This window comes from Phaenicophaeus curvirostris, chromosome 2 (genome assembly GCF_032191515.1).
Source record: "Phaenicophaeus curvirostris isolate KB17595 chromosome 2, BPBGC_Pcur_1.0, whole genome shotgun sequence".
NCBI lineage: Eukaryota > Metazoa > Chordata > Aves > Cuculiformes > Cuculidae > Phaenicophaeus > Phaenicophaeus curvirostris.
The window spans coordinates 49,010,060-49,037,429 of NC_091393.1; the positions used below are offsets into that span (position 1 = coordinate 49,010,060).

The window sequence follows — 27,370 nt, forward strand, 5'->3', positions numbered from 1 at the left end:
ATGCAATTTATTTGTTATAGCTATAGTGAAAAGAAACAAAGCCATAGAAATTATTGAATAACTCTTCCACTAGACATTCAAAAGAGTGAAAGACTCACTAAAAGGAAAGAAAAAAACCCCTTGTCTCATTTTGTATCTTAATTTTAAACAATGTATGTCTCAAGTGAATATTTACGAGTTGTTAATAGGCTAGTACAAATTCTAGAAGACACAACAAAAATTATCTGCAGTCTATTCACAAACCTTTGCCACGTCTCAGTGTTTGGGGGTGGGCGTATGGACTGCCTTCACCACCCTTGAATAGAACTCTATTGTGTGGGCTTGTTCCTTTGGGATCAATGGGACAACACGTGCAATGAGATGCTAATGAACACCAGAAACATGGTAAAATCTGGCCCAGCTAAGGCACAAGGCTTTTTTTATAAACCATTTCTGAGTCTATTGCTACACTCATTTTAGATAAGCTGTTGAAACTTCACATGTTCAGGGGCACTTCACTATATAAAATAGGGATTTTGCATGGTTTAAGTCACATTTTTTCCACACTTGCGTTTTGAATCAGTCTCCATTCTCACCTTGTTTAAAGTTGCAGCTGGAACGAAGCAGTTTGCTTTCAGTGCCAACTGCACTGCTAATGTAAATGCAGTTCTACAAATGGAAAATAAGATACACTGGAGGAAAACAAGGTCAAGCACAAGTATAAAGGAGAAGTGTGATGGTCAGAAAGCAGGTGTATGGGAAAGAATAGTGCTGGCAGTTTGTAGCCCACTGGTCATTGCCCCACCATGCCTGCAGAGTGCCCTCCAGTCTTCAGAAATGTTCATGTCTTGCACAAGGGGTACAACAGTCCTAGGACTATCCTAGTGAAGCATAACTGCAGGGGGAACTGTCCTAGGTGAGTACTTCAGACCAGGCACAGGACTGCTGAGCTGTGTGAGACTGATGGCTGCAGCCTGAGTCAGGACATAGGATTAGAGCGTGTCATTTGGTCAGAAAACCTCCAAACCTGTGTATGTGACACTGGGAGCCCATGATTCTCAGCAGCTTGGAGCAGGCTTAGAAGAGCTCGGACACAATAGTACTGAGGATCATAAAAGTCCCACTTCTGTCTCTTAAAAGAGAGGGGGGGAGAAGACTAGGTCCACCAATACATCTTTTCTCATCGGCTTATGGAAAAGGTTAATTATTAACTATTGAAACACTGACAAACTATGGTGGTTTTTTGGTTATTATGACGCCTGTCAGGGCCAGAACCAAACCTCACTGAGGCTGACTGGTGTCTCTCAGTTTCAATAGATTTAGAGGTCAGGCCCCTAAAATTCAAATCACCATTGCAGTTCCTTGCAGTAAAGAACCAGTGAGTACCGTAAGGAAGGCCTTAATTACTCCAATAATATAATTTCATTTTTAAACAAAACTGCCTCAAGTGGAGGCAGACCCTCTCATATTTGCTTCCCAAGAAGAAAATGGATTAGTGAAATTTTAGTAGTAAGATCTTAAGAGATCCATTGCCATCCGTAGACACCAAGCTCAGCTAAGAGAGCTCACAGGATCTTTGCAGCACCTGATACTGGGCAAAACTGTTTCCAGGGAAAGGCCTGTGAGAGAAAAAACAGCCATCTTCTCTAGTTTGCTAATATCCCTTCTGTAACCATCTTGCCTGTTATTCTTTTGCATCTGAACCAAAAGTGTGTGCCCAGTAGCAGCAGTTATGTATCCAGAACTAGCCTGAGTTCATTATCTCTTTCTCTTTGTCAGGAAGACGGTTCCTCACAAGGTTGCTTAGCTGGGTCCCTGGTAAACCTCTACCTTCACACGAAACTCAGTGGCTTGAGATACTGCCAGCAAATTTAATTTGGAGAGGAAATACATGGAACATGAATGATTCTTCGGTTGAGGTTAGTGCTCCAAGTCCTCAGCTTGGACATCAGAAATGCTACTGGGAGGATGGAATGGAATAGGTTCTTGGGATCTACAGCCACTTCTTCACCAGTTTTATACAGCAATGCAAGGAGTTGGCGCTGCTCTTATGCTATCCCCATTTTCTTTTCATGTATTTTTCACACCTCGGGGAAGCGAGGGCTCTAAGCTTCTTACAGGCACAAAGAATACCATTACAGAGTGGGATGACAAACACAAAACCCCCAAAAATTGCTTTGCCTCCTAATTGCCAGAATGCAATTTTGTGCAAAGGTCAGTAAATATTTTCTCTCATCTACTCATCATTAACTGTTGCTAACAATGATTACCTGTGGTTTAGGGAGACTAACAGGCCCCCAAAAAGATGGATGCTCTGAGATGTTCAAAACCTTCACTGACAGGAGTAAAAGGTAAATAGATAAGACATATCAGAAAGACTGGGCAACAACAAGCAAAAAATAAAGGGGAAGAAACAATAAATGATATGTATTTTTTTTATAGCTCTGTATGACTGACATTCACAGCTGCAGTGGGAAGTAATTATTTTTACCACTTCTGAAAATGAAATTCAATTTAAGATGAAGTTCATAGATACATATGTTTTTGATTGTCTTCTCTTCCTCATATTTGCTTTGTTACTAAGTAAACCACTTCTCCGCAGCTGGCAGGCACCTGAAGTGGATAATTAGTGTGTTGTAGTTCCAGATTTTGCAGATATTGGTACCTTTTCCCTAAACTGCAGAGGACTAGTCTTGCATCATTACTGTATGTGAACTATTTGGAACTCCCTGGAGGATGTGAGGACCACGTACAGACCTGATAGCCTTCCTTCACAAAATTTTGTGACTTACCAAAGTCATCAGAACCCATACACTTAGTTCCTTTAATCTGGATATTCCTGCTACCCTTTTCCATTCATTTTTATTGAAGAAAGACTCAGAGTTGCAAAAATGGCAAATTAATAAAATATTAGCTCAATTTGGCCCATTTTATTAATGAGAACAAAGCTCCACTGGACTTTATATTGGCTTAGTCTGGTATTAGTAGATGAATATTAAATATATTGACTTCTGCTAAAACTCACCCAGGACTCCACGCTTTTTAAAGATAAAAGTAAATGGAAATAATTAAGAGTATCTTTGTCATTTTAGCAACATTTTGGTTTCCTTCATCTTATTTCATATACGATGAGATTTAATTTCTGTGCTGATAATTGCAAAATACACACTTAGTGAAAATATAAAAATCACTTAAAAGATATTCTGCAGTGTATGAAATCTTTTCCTTTTTTTTCCATCTGTTTGTGTATGTTCCTGCCCCTCATAAGTCATTGCAAACAATATAGTATTCCATAAGACCTTTTATCCTAGTGAGCAGAAAGTGAGCAGAAAGACTGAACAAAAGAATGAATTAATTAATTAATGGATGAATGTATAAAAAAAGGCTCCACCTGCTCTGCTCAAAAACTCTCTCACTATTTCACATAGAGATTAGTCAGATACGCTGACTAATATTAAAGCCTTCTTCTTCATTTTTTAACAATATGATTTATTTACATTTAGAGTGATTGCCAAAATGCAAACTATGTAATATAGACTGTGCCTTTACCAACGTGTCTAGTATTAGGAAATCACCACTGTCACTGTCCTAAAGGCAACGAGGAAGGCATTCTATAAAAAATGGAAGAGGACAAAGCAGATTTTTCTATTGCTTTATCAGAAATGCCTAACATACTTGTTTAACTTTGCCTGGATGAACAGTTCACTTCTATGTGAAAGATTTAGTTTAATATAAGCGAAGGCACTCCTTTAAGAATTTATGCCTTTATGTTCTAAATCCAGTGATGCTTTCTTGTCTTCCAGCAACAGACAAGCTATATCATAACAAACTGAATGCGAGACGGCCTTGATTTTCCTACCAAACCCCAGCAGAGATTGCCAGAAGTTCACAGAAGGGCTGCTCTAAGGTGAGACACAGAAAAGCCATGGTACTTCTTGTTGGGGCTATACTAGAGCCCCACTGGTGGTACTGAAGGGGAAGAGCTTGTGGCTAAGGAGTGCTGGATTAAGGAGGGAGTAGGATTTGTGTCCCCTCCCCAGACAAAGAGCCCTGTCCCCTGCAGGAAGGTGCTGAAATGCAAAGCAAGCTCCCAGCTCCTTTTCTCTCTCTTGGTGGCATTTGGAAGTGTAAAGCTTTGAATACCAATTGCTTGAACTGGACATATGTGAATCTCTTCTAATCCTACTAATCCCGTCCCCAAGTGTTTCTTTGTATGTGGAGGCAACACACATAGATCTAAGTGAAAGTGGCCATAATCCTGGAAATGTGGAAAAATGTCCTAGTGTGGGAGTTGGGAGAGGGAAAATCTCCCTAGCATAGGGGACCCACTGGAAGAGCATTGTGTTTGTGGGGTGAGTGAGGGGCGGTGGTGGGGGCAGGGAAGACATGAAGGAGAGTTCTTACCTTCTCTTAGCTACAAGGAGGAAAGCAAACCCACCCAGCGGGAAAGCTCTCTTGCAAACAGCCATCGCACACTTGAGCAAACCCACAGAACCGAGACAAAGTTTGCAAACGCTGGGAAATTCACCCACCGGCAGCTTTCAGCAGTGTGAGCTCAGCAGGCTAGGCACTAATGTGCTGACTTCATTATTTCCCAACCTCGCCCAGATGAATGGCAGATTTGTGTAGAGAATGGTGGGCTATAGCTCTGTTCTTCCCTGGCCACAATGATAGGGAGGGGAGCTGGGATCGTGACCCCAGTCAAAGGCCCTGACTATCTGTTTTATGGGGAACCCTCTTCCTCTGTGCAGAAGTGAGAATCAAGCCATGTAAGAAAGATGTCTTTGCCAAACCCTAACAGGGCAGCAGAGAAGAAGTCAGCTCATGAGTGATCAGTTGTATTCAGACTCTCTGAAAACTGATTTCAGGTGTTAAATCCTCTAACTGTATGCAGGTAAAAGGAAAGAGATGGGAGAAGTTTGTGTCTTTGATTCAGCACTGAGACCTCAGCATTTGAACAGGCTGTTACTTAAAATTAACATCCACCTGGATAATAACATACTCTATGGATTTTCCAAATATACAAGACATATAACTCAGCCATGTGAATTTCCCAAATGTCACATAGCTAATTTACATTTTCTTGGCCAGTCACTGAATAAAGCATGTTTATACCCCACAGTAGATAGTGTACAAGGAAATTAATCTGGTTTTTGTATGTGCTTTCAGAAGATTTTAAAATATAGAGCAATTGATAACATTATTTGCCAGGCAAATCTTTATTTTGCTCAATAAATCTCTAGCTAAAACCATGTTAGGTAAGAAAATCTAAGGCTATATATTCTCTGGGAGCTGACTCTTTTATTACCTCACCAGACTTTGTGCTTTCATAAATAAGTGTCAGCTGAAATTAACCTGCTGTTTAGAGATAGTATAAAGCATTCCAAAACCAGCCTAGGGACTGGGAGTCCATTTTTTTTGGCACATGATCCTCCTGGATGTCACAGGGACAGGAAATGAGGGTAGATCCTTAAGATTGTATGGATAAAGCAATAAGATAGTCTTTTGGAAACATGCAAAGCAAAACTCTACTAAGCACTAAAATCACTTCATTAACAGGAAACAGCTCAGGGAAACATTTTGCTGTGTGCATCAGAGAACACATAAGAATAAAATACTAACTAAGCTCAGTACCGGTGGAGCTGTGTGGCCTTGACCCTCTGTTGGCCACAGAAACACCGCTCAAGTGAAGAACTGTTACTAGGCTTGGCATTCAAGGGACACTGCTGATATTGGACTGACAATATCCTACAATCCCAGCATTTCTGTCCTGCCTGCAACTTGGCCAGCGTGCCATTCCATGGTCCGGTGTGGGAGGGAGCCTGGCAGAGTCCAGCTGTTCAGGTCAAAGAAAACCCCCAGGGTCAGGGGTGACAGCGCACTGGCACACTTATTCCCCAAATTTAGGCTTCCCCGCCGGGGAAGAGAGGGGAAACAATTTGTCTATGGGGAAGCTGGCTGTGTTTGGATTAGATGGCCTTGTGGCCCACAGGTGCTTGCGGTGCTCACTCCCTCTGGACTTTGCACGTTTTAGAGGTGAAGTGAGGGGATTTTGACTTCTGAAGGCTTCATGCCCTGCTGCCCTTGCACTGATGGGCTTCATCCACACCCTGAGGTGCAGCAGGGCTGCGGCAAGCTTAGTGTCTGCATCCTGCCGCCCACTCCTCCACGACATTTGCAAGGTGCCCACCAGCCTACAACTCCAGGTGGCAGGGGTTGCTCTGGGGTGGTCTGGCAGCTCCCCGAGTCAGTCTGCAGTGGAAATTTGGGGCTGCTCAGCCCTCATGGCCCATATTGCTCCATATCATGAGTGGCTCATGCCACTATGCCTGAGGGCTGGTTCTGGGAAGCAAAGGCATGCCCACTTGCCCCTGGGCAGATATCTCCCCTGGCCAAGCCCCAGGTCAGCACCCCGTGTTCCAGGGGCACCACAGGCCTTCCCCAGCACCAAATCCCAGGTTGCCCAGCAGCCCAGGCCTCCCTAGCAACCAGCTGCCTCATAGTCCTGGCTGGCAGTGGCCAACTGGAATGTCCTGATGACCCATCCCAGGCAGCTGGTGCTATTTTGTCTCTCGATGCTGGGAGGCATGATGGATCTCAGAATGCCTCTGGTGCCCTGAGTCCAGCAGGCAGCAAGTAGCCTGTGTTCATACTGCTGGGGTCCCCTCCAGGAGAAGCTGTCTACACATGAACTTCTTGATGAGTGGAAGACACAGCCATGTGATGGCCCAGGCCAAAGACAGCCAACTATTTCACAGCGTGACTGATCAAGACTTTGGCCTTGCTTGTGACTCAACATCAGCCTGTCTGCCAGCACATGTGGTGCCATCATGTCCCTCAGGTGCCGCTGCGCGTGCCACAGCTGCTGATCCCACTGCCTCCCCCTTGGACCTCTCTGTTCTACAATTATTTTGAACAGACTCCAATGTTCTCCACAGTCTCAGCCTGCACAGAGGGGTGGCAGCAGGGCCTGTAAGAAATCAGCATCACTGGCACATGAGCATAGGCACTTTTTGGAGGCTTGCATCTGGACAAAATTCTTGTGATGTTACCTGTGTTTTGTGGACCCTTCCTCCCAGGGTCTTGAAATCTAGACCTGCAGGTGATGGCTTTTGGTGTAGTCCAGGTGGGCCTGTGGAGAGTCACCTCCTCACCAACTTTGGCAGGCTTCTTGGTGGCCTGAAAGCTTCTCTTAGATGGGTGCTAATCCAGCTAGATGACACGGTTCATGCCAGCCTGAGGTTAAAAGTGCCAGAGAGGATGTGGAAAGGTTTGGTTTTGGCTCGTGGGGATGCAGTGTGGCCCCTGATGGCATTCAGGCTTCAAAGGGTTGAACATTCAGTTAGTCACTCTGCCCATCTACCTAAGACAGGCCCTGAAGTAGTGGTTCAGCTCCAACCAAAGTCTCAGTTGTTATAATACAATAGTCTGTGATGGTGCAAGTGAAGTAAATATCTATGTCACGCCGAGCCAAGGCAAACCTGCGTTGTACTGGGCAGTGGGAATATAGGACATGGGGCATAACTGGGTTGACATCAGGACAAAATTTAAAAGGTCTTTCTAGAAGCACTTCAAATGCTGGTCGGCAAAGAGCCATGCCAAGGGGAGGTCTGAACGGTAGGACAGTGAAGGTGTGATCGGGCCAGCCTCAGCCTGTTGTGTAGTTGTGTGAAGGAGAGGGCTTCTAACAGCAGAGTAGTCCTTGTTTGCAGCCAGAATCTATAGCATATGCACTGAAATATGTCACAGTGGAGAAAATCAAGTCAAGATGTTACTACCTCTGTTTGTCTACAGCCACCTTGGTACACCAACATTTGAGTGTGGGCAATCTTTTTCCATAATACTGCTCTCAATCAAGAGCATTGTAGCCAGGGTGCATAAGCTAGGATTCTCATTGTCATTTTATTCTTTTTGATGGATTCACACCAGCTGGGGATCTGACCCTATTTCTATACTCTGCCCCAAATGCCAACAATTAGAATCTGCTTCAGTTTAAATCAATGAAGCATTTATACCTTTAAAACAATTTAGTTTCAAATGGTTGCAAACAAAATGAGGAGATATGGCACCCTGCAGGCTAAAGGAAAACCACTGAAATCAACTGGGTGAATTTGGAACTTAATATTTACTGTTGGGATCTACGCAAATTCAACAGCCAAAGGCAAGATTAGTTGGATTAGTGCTTCAGTGGTCCTTCATTATCCATTTCTCCCTTGGTGACATGATTTGTGTCTTCAGTTAACTGTGCTTATTAAATGAAAATGATGAAGGATTGGGGCAAAAGTACATATGTAGAAGGAGGATGCTGAATCTTGCTAATCTCGTTTAGATTGTTGTTGCATTTTATTACATAGGAAATTCATTGAGGTTATTTCAGTGTAAAGCCTCAGAGCCCCACTCTGTTGTTGAAAAACATAGAAATGTACAACAATTCAGCTACTTGCCAGTCAAAAGACAGGCAGAAAGTAGTATCAGGTCCACCTGAACACGGGGTTTCTGAACAGAGACCACTCTTTTCTTCCTCTGGTTTGCTTGATTTCTTGACTGTGGTAACAACAAAAAACCACTTCTGTGTAAAAGAATTCCAGTCTGCCTCATGTGGGGAAAGCAGAGAGGGAAGGAGTCCCATGATGGTGTGAATTCAGGCTTGGCTTTGCTGCAAACACTAAACACTATGCCGGTTTTTCAGCTGTATTGCACAAGTAGGTCCTGATGCACTGGAGAACTGGGTTGCTGCTCTGGAGAGTGAACGTACATCCGTTTGGCCTGTGTTGTAGAAAAGTCAGAGCCACACAAGTAACTTCATCTCAACAAGTTCTCCTCATATTGGAGCACCAGTTAAAGAGAACTACGAAACTGGATCCAGTCACAGAGTAAAAAGAGGGCAGGGGATTCGCATATGGCACAGGCAACGAAGAGGACATGAGTGTAACAACTACTCAAGTCTCCAGTTAAGTCTGCAACTGAATCTGAAATCATCCCAAATATTTACTCATCATGCAGGTAGAAACTATTTCCCAGGGCACATTTCAAATAGCCTTTTAAATAGCCTGTTAAACCAACACAAATATGGCCACATTACTATTTAATTTCTCACTGTTTCAACCCAGGTTTAATTAGGCTCACTGCAACCTTGGAAAAATCTAAGAAACAGGGAAGTGATATTGATTCTTTATTATCAGTTTAATTGTCTATTCTGATGTGTTAAAAATGAAACAATCTTCCAGCTGCAATGTCTAATGAACTCCAAGATCAAACAAGGTCTTGATAATTATGAAGTTAATGAGGACAAGTTCACAGGCAGAGTTAAGTTAGTAATTACATGTTTCAAAGCATCTTGAAGCTCAATAGGATCTTCATTTGGTGCTGTAATGGTACACATTTTGCATTTCTTCTTTCTGAACATGTTGCAGAAGGGCACCCTATGTATGGTATATGCTGCTAATCATGTGCAAATGGCACGAAGACAACTTCAATAAATTAAGAGACTGGCTGTTTATAAATCAACTCAACATTGAAATCTCATTTACATTTATGCTATCCTATGTAATGTGTTTACACAAAAATAATGTCAACATTGATGTGGGAGGGGGACAAATTTAAATTCCACAGCATGTTTCTGAAGCCAAACCGTCAAGGAAAGGCAATCAACATTTTAAATGAGCATACAGGCAACCAGAGATTAAAAACAGAAGTGCTACTAAATCAGTCCTTTGAACCCACAGTAGCAAAATGAACCTTACATCTGTATCCGTTTCAAGTGAACACTTACACCGGGCATGAGTGGAATAGGGCAACCAAAGCAGTGCTGTGTTTAAAGCAAGTTATTCTTGTCAGACCTGCCAGGAAAGCCTGCATCTAAACCCTATTTTTTCTAGGATTTCTTTGTAATCAGAATTTTTTCTCTATTTATCTTCTGCTTTCATAAGTTTTTCTTTTAAAATAATGGACCTTGGACTCATAACTGTACCTCCTGTCCTTGCATGATAGACCCTTCTAAAGGGTCTGCAAGATTTGTAACACAAACAAACATGGAAAAGCAGGTTGCTGCACCTGCATTGCTTAGTGCAAGCAGCAACAGTTTGCCACAGTAGCAAGCGTTTGACTGCATCCAGCCAATAACCATGCTGGATTAAGTAGTCTGTTTCATGTGCTTTGCATTAAGCAAACCATGTCATACGGAAATAAAGAACTTCTGACAATATGCTGTAATTGCTTTAGATTTCACAGTCATGAACTGAGAACAGTAGAGTAGGGGATACCAGATAGAGGCTCAGGGACACCAGCAATGCCCATGAATCCCTATGAAGCCCGAGCAAGCAATGGAGCCTGTGGCAGTGCTGAGTAACACAGTTACTTCTTGTAAATATGTATGTTATTCCAAATTTTGCTTACAGCTATGTAGGAGATACATCTCCATTCAAACAAGTGGAGAAGGCCAGCTATGCATCACTGAAATGCAATTTTATTTTTTCATCAAGTCTACTTTTATACTATGTAGTCCTTCAGGCAGTGGTTATGTGAGCCATTTTTTTGGCATCAGTCCTGATTTATTTGACTCTTTCTCCTGCATCACATCCTCCACAATGCTACTACAGCTGTTCTCATGACCTCTGTGGCAAACCATATCAAGAAACTGATCTGGTTGAGAGTTAAAATGTTGTTACATTTTTTTCTGGATTATTTTTCAACCAGATTAGTTAATGTCCTCATTTACCACAGCAGGTAAACCCACAAATGGGTAAACCTATTGTGCTGACACAGGAGGGGATAGACTGGAGTAGAAGTAGAGATGTGAAGGAAATGTGGAGAGAGGACAGTTAGAAGTGGTTTAAACAGCATTGCCACAATATGTATCAAAGTCTCAGTTTACTTATTCAAAACACACTATTTTGCACCAAACTTCTGTTTCTTAGCAGCACCCAATACATGAATGAATTTTCTAACCTCTACTTTTCTCCAAAGCGTCATCACCTAGGCATGAGGTTTGTGAAGGTATCTGTCACTTAATCTGCAAAGTAAACTTGAATTAGATCCATATTTAAACAGACTATTTTGAAAACTATTGTTCAGAGTTTCATAAGTAGGGTGGCAATATTAAGATGCTTTCACTTGTGGTCAGCCGATATGGCACAGCTGTTTCTTCTCTTTTGGCTAAGTCTCATGTGGAGGTTGGTCTTTATGCCAATCAGAAGCTCAGAATAAAAAATAAAAAGTACAACCTGTGTCACTACAGTTTCCCTGATTGTATCCACATAGGCTTAAATCCGTCCTCAGAGCAATTTCCCTTCTGATTGCTGATTCACGTCCTCCTCTCTGACTGCACTATTGCATCCTTTTTCTGCCAGTACTGGCAAAGGGAGGCAGGACAGCTCTCTCATTTCTCTCTCTCTTGTTGCTGCTCCTGTTTGCTCCCCAGTGCTCAGCTCCTTGCCATTTCTGCTAATGGGTTTGGTAGTGTTTCTCTTGGCCATCCTCATTTCCTCAGGTGAATTGGTTTCCACTTCATGGCTCCATGTGGGAGACCTGGCATTTGAAATATGTATCCCTTCAGTCCTGTCTCCTGTGACTGAGGAGGAAGATACCAGGTGCCAAGTTCAGCGTCTCAGCATTGCCACATGCTACCTTAGACACATTTGTGTTCAACATTCTGATTGTTGTTACTCTTGTTTTGTAGTGCACAACTCTTCTGAAGGCCTGATCTGAGGATTTCAGACCTCTCACTTGGGGGTATGAATAGCATATCGAGGGAACTCACTGTGCCCACTGTGTAGCAGTTCCAAGGAGAACATCTTGTTCTTTGTGTAGATATAGCTGGCAGATACCCCAACAAGTCAACATTAGCTCTTAGATTTGGAAATACAAAAGGGTCCTGGAGAAGCTCCTCAGTCAGGGAAAGGACATAATAAAGAAGCTAGACATGAGGGAAAAAAACGTGAGATCATATTGGATAGAGCAACTCTGATTTTGTGTTATGCTTGAATAGTCTGCATGATGAAAACTGGTGCAGCATGATTCTAGTCCTTTCTAACCTGAGGAGAGCACTGGCCATCTAATAGATAAGAATATTTTTCCTATGACTTCTTCGTGCAACTGAAAAATCCTCTAACATTATTTTAACCAGAACTATCTTTTTCCTTAAAGCACAAATTCTAATCATTAATTCTGTTAGCTTTGTACAGAGTTGTGCAACAAGTCCTTTTAATCAGTCCCTCAACAGTACTGAAGTTTTTCTTATACCTCTTAAAATGGGGAATATTTTCCCATCCTACGTGGTCTTTGGTTTCCATTCCTTTCAATGTGATTTCTGCTTTGTTCTTTTGCTGTCCCTGGAGATGATAATGAGGTTCATACAGCTTCTGCTCTGGTGCTTGGAAATCTACTCTGGGTTTAGCTCAGCTGAGAGGTTTCCCCTTGCATACCGCCAATTTTCAGTGTGCTCATATGTGGCTGGCACGGTAGGGGGCTAATCCCAACAGCAAACATTATACTTTTCCGTACTCACTTACACTTTGGAATCAAGGGTAAAAAGTTCTCTTTGAAGCCCTTTTTCTCTGAATGGTCTAGCAAGCTAACACGGACTTCCCAGACTCTGGCCAGAATTCAAATGCATCGCAGTGCAGCTCAGTGACTGTAGCAATTGTTCCATGTCTTCCCAGCACACCAGTCTTCCTGTTGCATGAGATCAGAAGGACATCTTTTTCGAGAAGTAGGAAGCTGTTTATTTAAGCACAGTTGCAGACAATATTCTTGAGCAAAGTTTACCCACAGTTTGTCTGTTTTTATCAGTCCTCTATCTCCAATGCATTATTGCAGCAGGCAACATTTTTTTTAAAACAGAAAATAAGTGATTTAGTGAAATTATTTCTCATCACTGGACATACATTGAGCTGGCAAGTCTGACCAGTGGAGTAATGTTCAAAAGCTCATGCCCTTTTCCATTACAATAACAATAGAGGCACATTCTGTGCTCAATCTGGAAACAAATGTTGCCCATATTTGGATCTCAGTGGGAGCTGTGCATGTGGAATTTGGCCCAAAGAGTCATGTTGCAAGATGCTGTTTCCCCTTGCGCTGATCCAAATCTTGATTCTTTCTGTTTGTAGACCAATAACTGAGTGTGACAGAGGTTGTGTTAAAGTAAGTATCTGCCTGAAAACAGATTTTTGCTGCAGGTGTGCATGTGCATTTTTATACCAACTCCTTTTTACCATTTCCTTGAATTCACAGACAGGTCTTCCTTCTAGCTATGATTCCAAAGAAAAGAGATAACATTCGCAGCATTACGTATTGGCAACTGTTTCTTGTTTTACTCTGATTTTTTTGGAACACTAGTAAATTTTCAGATTAAGTGTACTGTAGAAAATTGGATGATACTTTATGCGCTCTGTTTCAACTCTTAGAAACCAGGAAAAGAAAAAGGATCGCATGCAGACATGTTGGGAAGAGTCTCCTTTCTCCCTCACATGCTGAAAGAGGGAAGATTCCAATGCAACTAATTTAGAAGGGAGCCTAAACTTTTTTGGTGTGCACATGTTTTTAGCACTGAACGTTACTAATTTAGGTTTCTTTGATACTCACAGATAAATGCATAGTGGAGACTAAATTTCCCATCGAGAGTGGAGTTGGATGGCTAGGATGTGGTCCTAAAGACTTGGGAGCAAAGGAACAATTCCTCTTAATACAAACAATGACTTAGATGTGTGGCTTGCACCTCCTCTGGTGGGCAGGATCATTGGACAGGAGGCAGCTTCACTTTGCAAGAGGATGAAGGGGACAGGGAATCTTGCCATTTGCCTCTGAACTTTTTCATCCAGGCAGATCTACTTTCTGAACTGAACCTGAATTTTCAAGTTGATTGGGATAGACCAGACTTATTCAGAGGTGAATTCCTTAGTAAGTAGATAACTTTATTTGATGCTTCTCCTTCCGTGCTACATCTGCAGCTGAACCTTTGGCTCAAAATGAAATCCTTGAGAGTAGAGCTTTCTCCCCTTCCTCTGTTAGAGCCACAAGAGACTGTAAGACATCAAGGACAACATCACAGTGAGGTAAGCTTAAAAGTGATGACTATGCTTCTCCACATGGCTTACATCTCCTGGACTTCACAGATATTCTGCTTTATGTTATTGCAGGCAGGAGTAGCATAGGCCCGTATGTTTACCTTTTTGATTTGTTCTCTGTCTTCACCTTGTCATGTTTTTCCATTCTGAACTCTCTTTCTGGCAACTCATTCACAGGCCAATACTCTCTAGAGCTGCTGCATAAATATTGCACTGAAAACTTACCTGAGAGCTGTTGGTAGACCGTGACACCGTCAAGTCCATTTTGACTACTTAGAGTCACTCCAAGTGACTCAAGTCCATTTTGACTACTTAGAGTTGCTGTGGGGTTATTGGAGTTACACAAATACAGAAGTATGTTTCTTTACTATTCTACATAGTTGCTCCTGGCACACTTAGCAAAGCCTATGTAAATGATGATCCGGTGGGTCTCTTCCAACCTGGTTATTCTATGATTCTATGGTTGGACTCGATGATCCGGTGGGTCTCTTCCAACCTGGTTATTCTATGATTCTATGGTTGGACTCGATGATCCGGTGGGTCTCTTCCAACGTGGTTATTCTATGAAATAAATATGATTGTCAAACATACAGTAGTCACTTTCTGCTATGTAGCCTTAGCCTTGACATTACTTGGAGATCAATGTTAGTGCTCTCAAACATACTCCTGGCCTCTGAAACTCTGCAAACGGAAGAGCACATGAAAAGGCTGTTCCTGTATAGGAGGATGTAGTCCTTTTCTGCCACATTAAGTGGTAGATTTCAGATATGTTGCACTAATGAAAGCATGAACTTCCCTTCTCTTGAAGGGTCTGTCCTATATGGCTTAGAAATCCTTCCTGTGTAACTGCCTTTTCAGCTAGCTTGACTACTTATCAAGGTCTTTATTTTTAATTCCATGGAAAGGAGGGAGGACGGGACTTTTTCCCTAGACCCCTTGTTCTCTCTGTTTTGCTTTGAATGTTGCTGTGTGTTTGGTTGCCCCCTCCCAATGTGCTCGGATAACCCAAAAGAAAGAGAAGTCCTTTTTTTTTTTTTTTTTCATCCCTTTTCCCTGAGGAGACACAGAGAGAGAGGAGGGAAAAAAGAAAGATTAAGATGTAAGCTGGCTAGATAAGCCTGGAACTGGGTTTATTACTACTGCTGAATGAGAGTACAAGGATATAAAAGCAAACCTGCTTTACTGGAGCTGGAGCGAGGTTGGTGGGAGACCTACGCTGATTGTGTGCCACTCCAAGAAGGGATGTTTCATTAATTACACATTAACTATGTGCACTGAGGAGGAGGCAGAGGATAAAAAATGCAGATGTTTCTGCTGCCCGACAGAATGAAAACCACTCTTGATCCTGTCAAAAGAACATTTTGAATCAAAGGGCTTCACAGAAGTGGAAGAATGAGTTTTGTGGCTGAGTGCAATGGTGCGGCCTTTTAATCATTAAACCCTTTTATAGCGGTAAAATGAACATCCATTGTCATGGCCACTCCAATGGGGCCATCAGAGCTGGTGAAAAGGGAATGCTTTACGAAGGGCACTAAAACAGGACACAACCAGCCCCACTGCTGGATTTCTAAAGGTGCATGACAAAGAATGAAAAGATAGCCCAGGTTGGTTTGCTTAAATTACTTTCCTCCCCAAGCCCTCCTTACAAGCTAAACATGCACTAGATATAATGAGCATTAGGACTTCACAGGCTGACAGTTCCCCTCCTTTGTTTCCTCAGAGTTTTACTGTCTTGGTTTAATTTTTTCTGTTCTTTAAGTGAAGGCACCTTAGGAAAACGGATTGAAATGTTGTTTTATTCTTAATCACTCTCTACAGTTGTAGTAAAGCTATTAGCATTGTGAGAGGAATGATCCTCTCTTCTTGTATCCACAGCACTCCCACCTCCCCAAGTATGCAGGGACAGCAAGGCTTTAATACTGTTTTTCAAATAAAAAAATCTCCAAGCCATTTTTAGAAAGCAGACTTAATTGTAATTTGTTAGGTCACAACCCTGGAGTTTTAGATATATTCCTTCTTTGCTTCTGTCTTCTCCTTCCCTTTAATTTCTCAGTAGAAATGATTCAATAAACTATTTCTCACATCAGCCTAGGAAGAATTGAAAGACTTATTTCCCAAAGTTCATAAAAGCCTTGGAAAAACATATTGCCAGGTTTTTTGGAGCAGAACTTGTCAGAGAAGAGAAACCTCATTTCATGGGGAGTTTCACATCTAGGTTTTGTTCCAATAGGAAAGAAAAGGGAATCAAATCCCAGTTCCTAGGTAATCCATCTGACGGACACTTTGATACCATATATCTTGACATTCTGGACTCTGAAAGAAGCCAGAAGATGAAAGCTAAAGATAGAAAGGCTTTCTGGCTCACAGCCAGTCATCCAAATGAGCTGCTGAGGATCTGAGTGCTTTGGGACCTCTGGCTTTGGAGAAAACAGATCAACTAGTTAGAGACTTTCAAACTATCAGCAATTTTCTGAATTTGCATACTGAACTCTGAAGAAATGCCAATGTAGATGAATTGGCAGGATGGGATGAAAAATATTTTGATGGACTATTATAGACTAATTCTTTACAAATACTTTCTGGGATAGAACTGATGTAGCGAGTTTTATAGTTTCTGTGGCAATTGGAATGCAGATTTATTTAAAACACTGTATATATTCATACTTATGTCAAATATAAAAATAAGTGAATAACAAGATTTCTCAGAAGCCCTGCTGGCTATTTGTGTACTACCTGTACTGTTAGATATGAATGCTATTTTAATTTTTATTAAGGAAGGTAGGAAAAGGCAGTGTTCTTATGATGCTTGATTACTATGAGTACTACAATATGAGCAACATGTTTCTTATGTAAAGGCAGAAACCTTGAGAAAGCCATCAGGAAGACCATATGAAGATAAGGGCATTATGGCTCATCACCTGGAAGGAGGTTTGTTGGGATCATTCACTGAGAATATTCCTGCAGGAATTGCCAGCACACCGAAGGTAGAGCCAGTTCTTCAAAGCTCTAGAGGGGTCTAAAGTGTGCAGAAAAAAAAAAAAATCATCTCTGTAGATTTGTCTCATCCTTTGTAGCAACAAACAAATTTCTCCACATTTTCACTTTTGGAGAAACTCAGATGGTGGTCCTTAACTGTTAAGTTAACTCTGGAAGAGGCTATGCAACTGGCTCTGCTTTATTAGAAAGAAAATGCAAACCCTTGCATAAGGAAGTAGCAAAGTAATAAAGAAACCACTTTGTACAGAAGTAGCAAAGAAAGCAAGTACTATAAAAATGCTTCTTGGCAGCAATCCAAAGGGATTGACAGACAATTCTGAGTGTAGCTCTGAGGGGCAGTGAGAATCCAGTTGAAATTGGGCTATTGCAGGAGGCTGGCCAGGACAGCAGCATCATAACTGAACTACTGGGAGAAGTGACCTGCAGGAAACATTAAAAAGTGTTATTCAGAGACTTTAGAATTACAAGGTAACTCAAATGTGCATAAGAGTGTTCTCTGTGCCCGAATACGTTTGGCTAATTATGCAGTTCAGGTAAGGGCTTGGACAGCTAAAGTCACTGACAAAAATTGATTCAGGATCAAACATGGCTATGAGATGGTAGCGAATCAGGAAGATATAATGCCCAGCTCAGTTCCTATCCAAAATACTAAATGCGTATCTGGACAACTCCCACTCTTGCACTGCCTACAAAGGTAAGGAGGTAATAGTGGACTGAGCATAACAAACTTCAGCCTCTGGAGTGGGCTTCATAAGGACAGATGGTAAGCAGCAACAACTAGGGCTATGCACCCTGAAACTCTGCACTGATGCTGACCTAGGATCATGCTTAGAGAAGTTATGTCCCCTTAAAGTATTTCTAGCTTTTCTTGGTTTTCCACGGTAAAATCGTGCAATTGCAACCATGGTGTTGCAATGGCTAGGTTTCTGGTTTGCCTTCTCTGTGCTATCTGTAAATTTTCAGCTGCAATTTAGGAAAAATGTTTGAAATTAAAGCGTTAGCTTCCTATTACATTAGCATTAGTAGTTCCTTGCTTCAGAAATTTCTGAAGCATATCAAGATGGAAATAGAATTAACACAAGTATAGTCCAAATGAAATTAATTCAGAGCTGTTATTCTGTGACTGGCAAAGAGGAAAGATGCTTTCTCTATCCTAGCTAAGCTAATATTCCTGCCGTTGCTGAATCATGCCAAACTAGCCCTCTGCAGCTACTAACAAGCAGCAGTGCACCAATCCTTTGTTTTGCCTGTGGTCCATCTAACAAGCAGACTCGTGCTTTAGTCTCCTCCATCCTGACATCTAGCTGGTCAGACGATAGTTGTCTCATACTGTCTCACCTCAGGGGTCAGCACACCCAGAGTGCAGGGGATGAGCCTTATCCTGGGAAAACCACCTGCTTGATTCTGGTGTTTCCCCTGTCAGGTAAGCTCTTTGGCTGGAGTTGAAAAGAAATAACTTGTCTCTGTAAATCTGCTACTGGCACCAAAATAAGAGGCATGTCAGTCTGTGATCCTCCCTCTCCTTTCTCTTACAAACAGAGTTGCTAACAGTGTTGACATGTCAGTCTAACTACTGAATATCCAGCAAAGTTACTCATTTCTGACTAGGAATCTGTCTAAATCTTTTCATACCATTTGTGTTGGTTCTTGGTAAAATAGCAGTCACACAAAAACATTTTTTTTTTTTAGTTTTAGTTCTGAGTTTGTGACTGCTTTATACTAAACTTTATTACCCTGAAAATTATTAAGGCTGTGTGTGTGCTGCCTGAATTTGTGGGGAATATAGCATCTCAGATTCCTCTGGTTTATATGAAAACTAGGGCTATTTGCTTCCTCATCAGTCTAGACCATAGAGGATGAGATCACAAGTTCCAACGTGACCATGAAAGTAAAATTATAACACAGTTTGAAACTAAATAATTGGAAGTCAAGCAAAACAGAAGTAAAGAAAACAAGGCTAAGAGCTGTTTTCTATTCTGCATTCAGCGTTCTAAAAGCATTTCCAACAAGATATTTTTAGTGCTCAGCATAGGTCAAGTTAGGACACCTTGATTTTCAGAAATGCTGTGCTTTGAAATTTGGATGTTTCAGTTTGGCCAGCTCACCAACAGAAGGCACTGCCAGCTCCCGCTGGCTTTCAAAAAGACCCTCCCAAAGCTTTGTCAGAGTGGCTACAAGTGAGGGTGTTAAGAAAGTCACTTGTTTGTAAACAAAGCATTTTACAGTGCCTTGTGAGACATTTTAAGTGAGCCTATGTTGCATAAAGCTCCTTGGGGATCTGCTGGAGCAGCAGCAGTGCACAAAACAAAGTCACTTTTTCTGCTGCACTTTATTCTGTTGTCATGTTAAAAGCAATGAATTTATTTCCCCCTCTCAGCCCTCCCTCAACTACTGCAGCCCTGCAGTAAATCAAAAAAGTAAACTCTCATTCTCATTGTGCAGGGCTTACTTCCAGGCCTCTACAGTTTCCACAGTAACTAATTAGAAATTTGCATCTCTAAGAGAGAATTATTTAATACTGATGTAAGCCCTTTTATTCTTTCCAGTCTGGCCTTTTGCTACTCAACTTCTGGTAGATGTTGGGCCTTAAGGTCATACTGTACAAACTCTGAATGTAGGTGGCCCTAGTCTTGCTTTTTTTATTTCAGATGATTCATATCCTGTGAAGAAAATGTCTTGCCAGGTTTTTGTTGAATGGCATAGGTTTGAAAGGCAGTACCCAATTCATTTAGTAGCCATTTGTTTTAAACTGTAACATCTTCCCCATTCCTCATTAGCTAACTCTTGTGTAATTGAGTCATGCATTTTTAGCCTTGTTAAACCAGTGGAGTTAGGTCACACTGATGCACCTTTCCCATTAGTTCCATTTGCTGCCTCTGGCTTTCTGCGTTTAAGCAGGCCTTTTACTTTGCATGGCAGGAAAGAAAGCCTCGGATGCTCCAAGTGCACAGACATGTTTTATAGCTCAGCCATGGGTATTGTAAATCCAAGATACTGTCCCACAGTCTCAGAGAAGATATAAATACTGAGAGAGGAGGAAGTGGAGGCTGCAAAATGAACAAAAGCCTTCCTTCACGTTCATGCTAGAAAATGGCTTGGAAGAGTTTTTGTCCCAAACAAGCAAGTGCCCCTCACACAGCTGTGCTAGCTCAAACTTCAGCTGACTCCAAGAGGCTTTGCATCAGGCTCACAGTCAGTTTGCCAGATCAGGCTCAGCAATGTTTCAGCTATTGCTCTTTTCTACAAATGAACTGTCAAGAAAAAAGCACAGACATCACCATCCCTTTCCAGCATCACATGGACGTTGCCCATACTCTCCTGTCCAAGCTTTGTATTGTTGTACCTAAAAGAATTTCAGTAAGGCTTGTTTTATAGTCTTGTAATCTTATAATTTTGTAATCTTACAATCTAATATTATATATATTATGTTTAAAACATTACATACACTTTTACAACTCCAAGATTCAGCAGGAGCTGATGCATAAAGAGGAGTCAAAGAGCAGAAACTCAATACTCTTCCAGTGCATGCTTCTGTGCTACTGTATGAGATTTTAAACAAAACTCACTTTCTTGTGTTTCCTGACATAATAGTATGATAGCTTTTGATAGTTCTTCCTTACATGAATTTGCCCAGCTGCTTTCTGAGCTCAAGAAAAATCTTGGGACCTATACCATCCTGTAGCAAGGAATTCCTCAATACATATTGAAGAAGTCTCCTTTGGAGATGTTTTCCTATGGCAAGTGTGAAGAGATGATGTTTACCTGGTTTTTGTTTGAATCCGTTTCTCCTTACATTGGAAAAATGCCTGGAGCTTTTATCTTAAAGATATTTTGCAGTTTGACTGTGAATTAGACCCATTGTTTTATTGTCTTTTGTCAAAGACTAGGTCTGAATTTAATATTAATAACTTAAGATCAGGATTTGTAGCCCTAGTTCTCACAATCTCATGAGTCATGGTGTGACTAAAGGATGCAATGCGGTTGCCTACACGCAAGCATCTAATCCATTTAAGAGGCTGTCTGGTTGCCAACTGATTCTCCAGAAGGGCCAATAGCTCCTTTAAGCCTGTGTCAATCTCTCACTCCCTTGTAATTTTTAAGAAATTACCAAGATAAGATATTTCTTAGTGGCATCTGAAAAGACTTTGCCTGTTGTAGCCTAGGATTCTGCTCCCTCTTCTGCTGCTTGCTCTTGAAGGGGGAAAACACACACACATATTAAGCAAGTATCAAAGGAGAAGAATGAGATGGGCAGAAATCTTCCAGCCACTTCCTAGTAACTCTGTCCTCAGAGTCAATTTGTGACAAAAGCAAACAAAACAAGACATAGAGCGTTTATCAAGGTTCCTATGCTAGCAAGACACATCTGAAAAGATGTCCTCAAAACGTGGTTTCATTGCAGTCTATATGCCAAATCAGTAAAACCCTCATCACTATCCAGGCAGGCAGTTCAACAGGTTAAATAAGAACTGTAAGAAATGGAGAAGCTTGCGACATTTTAAACTACATGTGGAGAAAATACCCTTCTTTTGGGTAACCAGATGACTTCCTACTCAAAACCAGAGAGGTAGGTTTAATAACAGTGCCGAACTTCATCCTAAGAACTCCTATCACTTACTATGCAGTTGTGTAAACAGTCAGAACACATCATTGTTTTCTAGTTTTGATGTCAAAAAAATCTGACTTCATATTTTTAACTGGGAAATTAATCACTATAGGTACATAAATACGTACAGAAGAAAACAAGTACATGTGCATGCAAATCCATCCATGTCCATAAATTTCCTACTAGCTTGGCTTGATAACTGTTTGGTAAATTTTTGACTTTCAAAATCAAACAAGAGGGCATCTTTAGAATGAAGCAAGGTAAGGAAATAGAAAGAGCTTTTTAAGAAAAGTTATGATTCCAGGTGGACAAGTATAGAACATTTATTTCTCTCTGAGTGGATGCTGAGTAGCAATTTGATTCTACTCTGGTCACTTCTCTTTGAAGCTTTCCCAAGAACATTTACTTAAAAAGATGTTTCCACACATGCATATGAACAAGTAGCTATTTGTTTGCATGTGCAATCAAAATTAAGGCCCAAACTCCTTTCTTTATTTTGCGGTCGTTTGAAAATCCTCCTTTCCTCCTAGGCTTGCTCTAGCCCGTGCACAAGTAAATCATACCTATAAAACTGGCAAAACCCATCAGATGAAACTATTCCCACAAGCCTTTCATACAGTGCTTACCTGCAAATGAAAACAGGAGGAACCAGGGAATTTGCATCCAAATCTCAGCCACTCACTCTTGGCACACATGAAGTGGAAGAGGTCCCCTGATCTGACCCAACAGGCTGTTTGTCTGTCAATCACCTGGCTGCAACTCTTTAGTCACAGAGAGGCAGTAAAACGAGAAGTTCCCCTTAAGAACAACCTGCCTTCACACCATTCCACATCCCTCTCCCTGGAGACACCTCCATTCAGCCATCTCATTAACATCTACTTGTTGAGAGCAATTAGGCCGTCAGGTAGATGAGTGGGTGTGGGACAGAAAAGTCCAGCTGGCTTTATGTGGCCAGGATTACTGAGCAGGGTCCTTAGCATTAAGATTGACAGTGCAGGCACCTGCACACGGGAGCTGGAAACAGGCTTTACAGCGAAGGGAGAAGGAGATGCATAGTTAAGGGCATCTAATTGGATTTGTAGATTTTTGTGCTTTGGATGTCCCATAATTCAGTCAATTAAGCTATGCTTTAATAGCAGGGTCTTTCATGGCATGTATCCCAAGGCACCACACAAAAGAATAAGATTAACAGCTCACGTAATTATTATGGAGAAACAGTTACTACTTTCTAGGTAAGATTTCATGCTTTCCACCATGAGCCTGATGGGAAGTCCAGACTCATAGTGTCATCAGTCCTGTCACAAGATATTCTCCCATCTCTAGGTCTACATCTGTAAAATGTAGCCACAAAGTAGCTGTATTACCCAGATTTCAGAAGTCTCCAAATGACCTCCTTGAAAATTCCAGTTGTTTTCATGGATAATGTCTGTCTCAGGACCAGGCAAGCTGCCACCAAGTACGCCACCAGCAAGTTTTGTAAAAAAAATAATCATCTCTGTCCATGAATACTGTGAATACAACCCCCTCTCCCCACCCCTGGCCCAGTTGCTTTACTGTTGCCTGAAATGAAGCATTTTTTAATTGCAGAGTTCAGAAACTGTGAAAGTGTTGTACAGATGACTGGAGAAGAATTATTTATGCACTTGAAAATACTGCAAGGCACCCGAATGGTCAGAAAGCAGTTCATCACCTCAGAGAGTCGTCAGCTTGATGCAGCTCATCTCAGCACTTGCAGACAGTACAGCATCAGTCTCTACCATCAGGGCTGCTGTTTCTTGTGTCATCCTAAAAGCAGGACTTCCAACACAGAACCTTCAAGGAAATTGTACTGGATTTGCAACCTATATGATATTATTAATGTTGAATGAATTTCAATATCGATACTACAGTCTTTTAATAAAAATGAGGTACTTGACAGTTATTCTTCAATTTTTATTGGCATCTCAGCATAAAAACTCCTGCTATATGTGTATGCTGCGGGTTCAAGCGAATCTTATCTCAATATAAGAATGTCTCTGCACACAGCTGTGGTACAGAAAACTAGAAAGAGGAAACTGTTACATTCCTGTAAGTTAAAGAAGATGTCAGTGAATAAATACCATGGCAAATACGGATGTTGTGCTGGTTTTTTCCTCCCAGAACTGGTGTTAGCTTTAATTTTATTCATGACTGTGCTGACAGCTGGAAACTCAGATTTGAAACACAAAGCAGACATGGAAGCTTTAAGCACGTTTCTTGATTTGGGACCTGAACTCACATTTAAAACACAAAGCAGATATGGAAAGTTTCAGCATGTTATGTCTTGATTTGGGACCTCAAAGGCCTGTTAAAGAACGTGTGTGGAACATGTGCTGTTCCTGTGCCTGCACCACCATTGTCACATCTGCTGCAGCAGCCTGCGGGGCTTTCTGTGGTGCTGACTCCCACCCACAACTTCACAGGCCAGTGAGAGGTAGCCAGTCAGTTTTAATCAAGGCGATGCTGGGCTGTTTTACAGACTGGGTACTTTATCTCCTCAAACATCCTCCTAATTGGAGCTATATGCCATGAATTAGCACACTGCTAGAGTGACCCAACAGCTGATGCTCTGTTCCAGAACATTTTCATACTGGGATAGTATGGAATGGATTTTTTGTGGCTTTAACCTGGGAAAACTCTGGTGTAGATCATTGAGGCCAAAGGCTGATGAGAGTTCAGACGTGCTAAGGATGCTACTCAATGCATCAATGACATAAGGATGCTGTTATGTAAATTTTTGTTATTATATTACAGTTTTGGATTTCAGACAGTTCAAGTTGTTGCTCCTATTTAAATCTCCAGTATGGTTTGCACACATTGTCAGGAGTAACTGCCTGACTGAAAAAAAAAAAAAACAAACCAGGAAATTTAAAACCAAAATCAACTGCCTCCTCTTTCCATTTACTTCTCACATACAACCAATATTTAAAATAATTTTCTTTGATGCCAACAGGACATGCTTCTCTGCTGCAATCTAATATGCCAAGCATTTCTCCCCAACTCCATGTTTTCAGCTGAGTCATGAGCCCTTTAACTCACTTTACAGATATAACCAGCTGCTCCACCTTAACTGTCCTTAGTGGTGTTGTCAGAGGCAACTAAAATGTGCTGTATTGGAGGGCTGGGAAGTAATTCTGTCTAATTCTGAGCCTGGTGTTCCTGCATCTGGTCAGATGACTTCTGAAACTTGAACCATTTCTTATGAAAAGGATCTGTGTTCTTCTTACAGCACAGCTGTGACAAAAGTTCCTGAATCAGCTGTGTATCACCCAGAGCTCTTTAAGGTCCACAGCAATATCTCTATAAAGTTCAAGACTAAAATAATAATTAAAAGAAATCAAACATCATAGTGGAAAAAAAAACCAACCCAGTCACCTCCTTCTTGCCACTATGTCCCAAAGAAATTATGCTGTTCCTCCTTATAAATAACAGGGGTGTGCAACGTGTCATTCCTATTCAGTGTTTGTGGGTTTTTTGGTGCTTATTGATGCTGCATCTGTTTTGTCAGTGCGTCAGCTAATGGAGAAAGTTAATTGTGTTGGTTGTAAGGCCACCTGTCACACACATGCCTCATTTCCATACTAATAGCCCAACAGTGGCAGGCAGTGTACTCCTCTGCAGTAACACACACAGCCTCTTTGGCAACCTGGGCCAAATGTGCCTATGCAGCAACTGCAGCCCTCTCCTCTGAATGCCTCCAGTGTTGTGGCAACCCAGCTCTGCATTAACCCCCTGCAGACGCCCCAGCCCAGAAGGGTTTTTTTAAACCGTTGCAGACATGCTGAACTGGGCATCATGCTTTAGCGTGGGAGGGCAGTGTGCAGAGCTCTGCTTTCCCAGCAGGTTGGGTGTCTCGTGCCCTCCTCAATCAGCCGAATATTCTGTTCCCTTTGCGTTGTTGGATTGGGCACCCATTGCCAGCAAAACCTGGCAAGCACTGTCAATAGTGATGTTGACATTGGTGGTGAGGGCCGGTTGAAAGTCTATCTCTTTTGTCCCCTCTGTCAACATTTTGAATGAGGGAGGTGATGCGGATCGGAGATGGGGAGAGGAAACATGCCCACAGCTGGGGCACACACAACTGCGCTGAGCTGCAATGGGTCTCAGGGAGACTTAAAAAAACTCACTGTGGTGATAGAGTGAATGCCAGAAAAGCTATAATTAATGAATATGTTATTTTAAGATAAGAGAAACTATTCTCCTCCACCAAAATGGTCAGAGGCTTTCCTCCCTTCTTGCTTTCACTTCCTCTTTTCACATAGAAGACTATCTGAGTAAAGGGATTTATTCTAAATTACCCAAGCCAGCTCTTGATCAGAATCCACGACTTCCATTCACGTTTTGCTCTGCTCTGCAGAAATCCCTCATAAACCTCTGATGGAGTTTACGCTGAAGGCATGCATCATGTAGTAATACCTGGCATCCTGATGGCTTAAGGGGAAGTTGTCCTTCATGCTTTATATATCACCGTAGCTGAAATCAGAGATGTCATATGTAACTGTTGAATTTGCAAAGAGTGTCCCATAGGCTAAAAGACAACAATGAATGAGCTGCTGCTCCTTTTGTACCTTCCATCTGCAAGCATGTTAGATAAAGAAAATACTCCAGATATAAAGCATCACATAATGGTATACGCTAGTGATGCAGAAAATACTCCACATGCATCGTGGTTAGGAAAGGAAATGTCTGTATGTATCATACACGAAGGAATCAGCCAGAATATCTGTTGCTTAGTTCGTTGTAGGTGGAAAGATAAATAGCAGTCCAGGGAAGGGGCAGGGGTACAGCAACACCAGTCATCGGGCTCTCACCAGGCTGAAAGCAACTGGGTTTCATCTACAAAACTACATATTTGTAGGGATTTTCCATTTCTGTAGTGAGCCTCTCCAGAGGTGCCTGCAAACATCTGTTGGGCAACTGCTGTGGGCACTCAGCTTACTCTTGGGACTGATGGGCCTTTGGGCATCCCTAGGTGGCATCTGTGCAGAGGGCTCTGCAGGAAGCTTTGGGCAGGCACTCAGCCAATGTGGAAGCAACCCTGGCATTGGGACTAGAGAGGTACCAAGGAGCTCATCCCAGCTCTCTGGCCAGACTGACCCCCTATCATCAATGTTATCTAAATAATGAGGGTGCGAAAGACGGTCCATTGCACAACACAACAGGTGCTGGCACATTGCGAGCTAAACCCAGGCAGACATACAATTTGTTTAAATCATGAGCGATTATTTTTCTTTTCATTTTCTTTGGGATTTTGAGCCCAGTGATTCATATTTTTCTGATTTTCCACAGCAACCATGCAGGTCAAAAACCTCCTTTTAATGGAAGCAGGGAATTTAACAAGCACAGAAGTTTTCCGATGAAGCATAAGCAAGACAGCAACTAGGAGGAGAATAACTGCACTATTTCATTCACAAAAAGGAAGGATTTCTTCTATAAAGTAAAAAAATATGACTACTTTTAGAAATCCTATAGAAGAAGCAAACTATTGTACAAAAAATAAATAATACACAAACCCCATGAATAAATACATCTGCACATTTTTTATGCTGCCTTCTCTTACACACTATGTAGTCAGGTCACCCTGATGGCTAAACAATCCTGCATCCTTTGAAAGCAGACTGCTAGTTAGTCTGAGAGAGGATGCATGGGGCCATAAAATGGGCAGTCTTTCAGGCTGGTATGTGGCTGATTCTTGCTATGGCTTGTT

General features: G+C 41.7%; 1 long non-coding RNA gene across 1 annotated transcript; it reads left to right on the forward strand.

Moving 5' to 3' along the window:
* Positions 1-1,848: 1,848 nt before the first annotated feature.
* Positions 1,849-23,689, forward strand: LOC138717944 (uncharacterized). The gene is made up of 3 exons (XR_011336984.1): positions 1,849-1,898; positions 3,783-3,886; positions 23,233-23,689. It is a non-coding gene; the product is annotated as an uncharacterized lncRNA (long non-coding RNA).
* The last annotated feature ends 3,681 nt before the right edge of the window (positions 23,690-27,370 follow it).